The sequence below is a fragment of the Hemiscyllium ocellatum genome (genome assembly GCF_020745735.1).
Source record: "Hemiscyllium ocellatum isolate sHemOce1 chromosome Y unlocalized genomic scaffold, sHemOce1.pat.X.cur. SUPER_Y_unloc_2, whole genome shotgun sequence".
NCBI classification, from domain to species: Eukaryota; Metazoa; Chordata; class Chondrichthyes; order Orectolobiformes; family Hemiscylliidae; genus Hemiscyllium; species Hemiscyllium ocellatum.
In genome coordinates this window covers 108,741-114,820 of record NW_026867601.1, presented here as the reverse complement: position 1 = coordinate 114,820, position 6,080 = coordinate 108,741, and the positions used below count along the sequence as shown (strand labels likewise).

The 6,080-nt window shown below is 47.8% G+C and overlaps 1 non-coding gene across 1 annotated transcript; it reads right to left on the bottom strand.

The window, feature by feature from the left end:
* Nucleotides 1-1,744: 1,744 nt before the first annotated feature.
* Nucleotides 1,745-1,817, bottom strand: trnar-ucu (transfer RNA arginine (anticodon UCU)). The gene has a single exon. It is a non-coding gene; the product is annotated as a tRNA-Arg (tRNA).
* Between the last annotated feature and the right edge of the window lie 4,263 nt (nt 1,818-6,080).

Below are 6,080 nucleotides of genomic sequence, written 5' to 3'. Positions count from 1 at the left end.
CTTTTAATATTTCTGATCTTGCACTTTTTGTTACTTTTTCGTATGATATAAACTTTTTTTAAAAAATCGGTTTTAGATTCTATATTCTGCAGCCTTCAGCAGTGTGGGGAGGTGTGGATGGAGAAGCACAAACTCTAGGGAGTGGGGATGGAGATGTGTGGACCAGGGAGACACACAGACTCCGGGAGTGCAAATGGCAGTGTGGGGGGAGAGGGAGACATAGTCTTTGGGAGTCAGGATGGGGGTGTGTGGGGAGGGTGATAAACACACTCTACCGAGTGGGAATGGGATTGTGGGGTAAAGGGGAGCACATAGACTCTGGGAGTGGGGATGGGAGTATGGAGGGTGATGAAGGGAGACAAAGAAACCCAGGGAGTGGGGATGGGGCAGTGGGGGGCAGGAGACACACAGACTCTAGGAGTGGCAATGGGGGTATGGAGGGAGGGAGACTCACAGACCTTGGGTGTGTGAGGGAGAGGGAGACACATAGACTCTGCAATGGGGTGGAGATGTTGCGGGAGGGAGATACACAGACTATGGAAGTTGGGATGAGCATGGGTGAAGAGATGCATAGACACTGGAGTTGGGAGTTGGCTGTAGGAGGAGGGAATCACACGGACTCTGGGATAAAAGATGGGGGCGAGAAACACACAGACTCTGAGAGTGGGGATGGAGATGTCGGGGAATTTTGACAACAGACTCTGGGAGTGGGGTTAGAGGTGTGGTGGGAGGGAGACGCACAGACTCTGGAGTGGGGATGGGAATGTGGGAGTGAAGGGAGACACACAGACTCTGGGAGTGAGGATGGGGGTGTGGGAGGAAGGAGACACACAGAGTCTGGGAGTGGGAATAGAGGTTTTTCGGAGGGAGATGCACGGAGTCGGGAGTGGGAATGAGGTGTGTGGTGTTGGAGAAACTCGAACTCTGGGAACTGGAAATGTGGGCGTGGAGTGAGGGAGGCCCTCAGTCTCTGGGAGTGTGACTGTGGTGTGTGTGTGTGTGTGGGGGTGAAGCCAAAGAGACTCTGGCAACGGGGATTACTGTGAGTCGGGTATGGGGGAGCATAACAGATTCGGGGAGTGTATTTTGGGGTATGGGGTGAGAGAGAAACATCGACTCTGGGGAGTAGGGGTGTGGGTATGAGGGGGAGGGAGACACGCAGACTCTGGGAGTGGGTTGCGGGTGTGGGGAGGGTGATGCACAGAGTCTGGGGAGTGGGAATGGGGTGTGCGGTGTGGGAGAAACTCGAACTCTGGGGACTGGAAATGTTTCTCACTCAACCACTTCCACTGGCAGCTCATTCTATATGCTTATCGGTCTTAGTGTATAAAAGTTGGCCCTCAGGTTTCATACGATCTTGCTACCATACCAGGCAACATCCTGGTAAACCTCTTCTGCACCCGTTCCAGTGCCTTCACATCCTTCCTATAGTATGGCGACCAAAACTGCACACAATACTCCAGATGCGGCTGCACCAGAGTCTTATACAACTGCAACATGACCTCAGGACTCCGGAACTCAATTCCTCTACCGATAAAAGCCAGTACATCATATGCCTCTTCACAGCACTATTTACCTGGGTGGCAATTTTCAGAGATCTGTCTACATGGTGTGAGAATGAGCTGCAACGGGCTGAAATGCAACTTTCAAATTCACAAACGCACGAATCCAATCCCAGCATCTCCAAACAACTCAGAAATGGCAAAGCAACAGGAAGCATGCGCAATAAAGAGCGCCACAGCCCCGAGCCAGGTAGGACTCGAACCTACAATCTTCTGATCAGAAGTCAGACGCGTTATCCATTACGCTACTGGCCCCAATCGCTGGGGTAGCGGTGACAGGTTGTCAGTATGTAATGTAAACACGGACTTCGGTCAGAAACGGCAATCATCGGGTGAATAATCAGTAGTAATTATCACCGTCACTGCTTCACCTCGAAGTCTCCCCTTTGTGAAGCAGCGCCTTTCACTGACAGAGAAAAGATATTTGTCCTCATGTGTCTGCTTCAGTGTCTCTTGTTCCTGTGCTGAGAGTTTCCATGCTTTTATTCACAGTCACTTTGCGGGTTTAGGTTCCACCCCAGTGAAATGTACTTTCATACATTGAATCATGGTCTATTCCAGTCAATGCCTTGACCAAATTCAGCGAGAAAACTCTAGTCAGGAATCTGGAAATTCGACGTTTCGGGCATAAGCCCTTCATCAGGGTGCACGGGTGAATCCGAGCTGTTCAGGGAGTGCATTGGAGATTGACGCCACTTGTGACCTGAAAGAAGTGTTTTCCCGCCGGGATTGGAATCCCAAACACAGAGATGCGAAACAAACTCCCTCTTGCTCTGCTTTCAGCTACCGGCAGCAGGATTCGACACCGCAATAAGAAACGGGATTGCCTGTTTATAAGTGCAATCACTCAGCTATACCTATAGAACCACGACACATCGCTGCTTTCCCGAGCCCCTCTGTCTGTGGAGCTGAGGGAAGAGCATCGTTCTGCATTTGTTTGAATTCAATTGCCTCAGTTTTTGAAAGATATAAATATCGGTACATGGTGTGTCTGGGTGTATCATTCCGGTCAATGGAATAGACATTCAGCTAAAAGCAAAAGCAGAAACTGCAGGAAAACAAAAAATCATCCGGTCTGGCCGCATCTGTGGAGAGAGAATCAGAGACGCCGTTTCAGAATTTCTACGGAAATTTATGAGAATTCCGTTTCCTCCCTCAGGCACTGCCGCTCCTGCTGAGTTCCCTCAGCAATTCCAACAGCAGATCTTGTCACAACAATACTCTTTATTTCAGTCTGGACAACCGAGAGGCACAGATGTGCTTGCAAGGAATTATACAGCCCTGGAAGGTGAAGAGGGAGGAGTGAAAGACATGTTGGGTGTAATTGGGATGTGGACGAGAGTATCCCAGTTGCTATGCTGAGATTTGTAGGTGACGTTACAAATTCGCACATTCTGCGTCCTCTCAAATGCAGAGTCCCTAAATGATCAAACAAGTGTGCCTGGGCATGAGTGCGGAATGGATGCATGTGACTTGTGAATTTACTTTCTGCATGGTGAGATTTTCGACAGTCAGGCAAAGGATCTGCTTCAAGAATGATGAAGAATAATATGGTCTTGCTCTTGAGGGAGTGCAGTGAAGGGTTCCCAGGCTGGTTCAGGGGATGGTGGGGCTGACGTATGAGGAGAGATTAACTGCGTTAGGATTGTTTCCTCCCGAGTTCAGACGGATGAGGAAGGAATCTCATAGAGACTTATAAAATCTTAACAGGACTAGACAGGATAGATAATACATTCCTCAGAAAAGGAGACCAAAACGGCATACGATATTGGAGGTGTGGCCTCACCAAGCCGACAACACATCCCTGCTCCTGGACTCAACCTCTCACAATGAAGGCTAGTATACCATCTCTTCATCAAGCAGGAAAGCTGCATTGCATGGAAAGCACATTATCTGAAATTCACGTGAGCATCTTCCAACGACGAGAGCATGCCGGTGACCTCTGACACCCAAAGTGGTTTCATGGCAATATGATGTGCTTACATGGCAATAGACACAGAAATGTATATGCAGTTACATAATTAAACACCCGCGCTGCTGTAGAAAATCACTGCAGGCAGACCTTGAGTATTAATCAGTTTATTGTACGATGCATCATGGGGACACACTCCGCCCGAAGAGAGGCTCAGTAGTACTACCGCAGGAAATTACAGGATTATAGAGAAAACAAAGACAATGTCTCCATTTTTGAATATTCGAGTGATATCAGCTGCTCTCCAGTCTGCAGGGACTGTATCGGAATGTAGACAATCCTGGCAGTGAATGCATTATCTATTGCTGGAACCACTTTGTGAAGTACGCTTGGATGTAGATTATCAGGCCCTGTGGGTTGATCCACCGTCCATCCCCGCAATTATCAAAGCAACATTTCTTCACTAATATTGATCAGCCTCAGTTCCCCCACTCAGTAAAATTTGCATTCTCCAACATTTCTGGTATCTGATTTGTGTCCGAGAGTGTGAGAGTTGCACATCACAGAGACAGGGCTTTGGCTCAAACTGATCCATACCAACCAAATTATCCTTCCACGATAATCTTATTTCCCTGCACTTGGCCCTTTATCCTTCTGAACAATTCCTGTGCATGTATTTGTCCAAATACCTTTTAAATATTGTTAATGTTTCTCCCTCAACCACTTCCACTGGCAGCTCATTCTATATGCTTATCGGTCTTAGTGTATAAAAGTTGGCCCTCAGGTTTCATAGAACATAGAACATAGAAAAATACAGCACAGTACAGGCCCTTCGGCCCTCGGTGTTGCGCCGATCCAAGCCCACCTAATCTACACTAGCCCACTATCCTCCATATGCCTATCCAATGCCCGTTTAAATGCCCATAAAGAGGGAGAGTCCACCACTGTTTCTGGCAGGGCATTCCATGAACTCATGACTCGCTGAGTAAAGTATCTACTCCTAACATCAGTCCTATAGTTACCACCATTAATTTAAAGCTATGCTCCCGCGTAATATCTGACTCCATACGTGGAAAAAGGTTCTTATGGTCAACCCTATCTTAACCCCTAATCATCTTGTACACCTCTATCAAGTCACCCCTAAACCTTCTTTTCTCCAATGAAATCACCCCCAAGTGCCTCAATCTTTCCTCATACGATCTTCCTACCATACCAGGCAACATCCTGGTAAACCTCTTCTGCACCCGTTCCAGTGCCTTCACATCCTTCCGATAATATGGTGACCAAAACTGCACACAATACTCCAGATGCGGCTGCACCAGAGTCTTATACAACTGCAACATGACCTCAGGACTCCGGAACTCAATTCCTCTACCAATAAAAGCCAGTACACCATATGCCTCTTCACAGCACTATTTACCTGGGTGGAAATTTTCAGAGATCTGTGTACATGGACACCAAGATCCCACTGCTCATCCACACTACCAGGTATCCGACCATTAGCCCAGTACTCCATTTCCTTATATCATTTCCATCCAAACATGAGACTGACTCCTTGTAGTCCTAAGACTAGGACCCGTGGACGCAGCCTTAGAATTAGAGAGGGTCAATTCAGAATAGAAATGCGGAGACATTTCTTCAGCCAGAGAGTGGTGGGCCTGTGGAATTCATTGTCACAGAGTGCAGTGGAGGCCGGGACGCTAAATGTCTTCAAGGCAGAGATTGATAAATTCTTGATGTCAGAAGGAATTAAGGGCTATGGAACACGCGGTTCTCATCCCAGCAGCTGCTCACATAGTGTAAAATCAGGAGCTGACATACACCGGTGTGAGAATGAGCTGCAACGGGCTGAAATGCAACTTTCAAATTCACAAACGCACGAATCCAATCCCAGCATCTCCAAACAACTCAGAAATGGCAATGCAACAGGAAGCATGCGCAATAAAGAGCGCCACGGCCCCGAGCCAGGTAGGACTCAAACCGACAATCTTCTGATCCGAAGTCAGACACGTTATCCATTACGCTACTCGCCCCAACCGCTGGCGTCGCGTTGACAGGTTGTCAGTATGTAATGTAAACACGGACTTCGGTCAGAAACGGCCTTCATCGGGTGAATAATCAGCAGAAATTATCACCGTCACTGCTTCACCTCGAAGTCTCCCCTTTGTGAAGCAGCGCCTTTCACTGACAGAGAAAAGATATTTGTCCTCATGTGTCTGCTTCAGTGTCTCTTGTTCCTGTGCTGAGAGTTTCCATTGTTTTATTCCCAGTCACTATGCGGTTTTAGGTTCCACCCCAGTGAAATGTACTTTCATACATTGAATCATGGTCTATTCCAGTCAATGCCTTGACCAAATTCAGCGAGAAAACTCTAGTCAGGAATCTGGAAACACACCAATTCACACAAAGCTGGCAATGCACGGGTGAAAAATGAGGTCTGCAGATGCTGGAGATCACAGCTGAAAATGTGTTGCTGGTTAAAGCACAGCAGGTCAGGCAGCATCCAAGGAATAGGAAATTCGACGTTTCGGGCATAAGCCCTTCATCAGGGTGCACGGGTGAATCCGAGCTGTTCAGGGAGTGCATTGGAGATTGACGCCACTTCT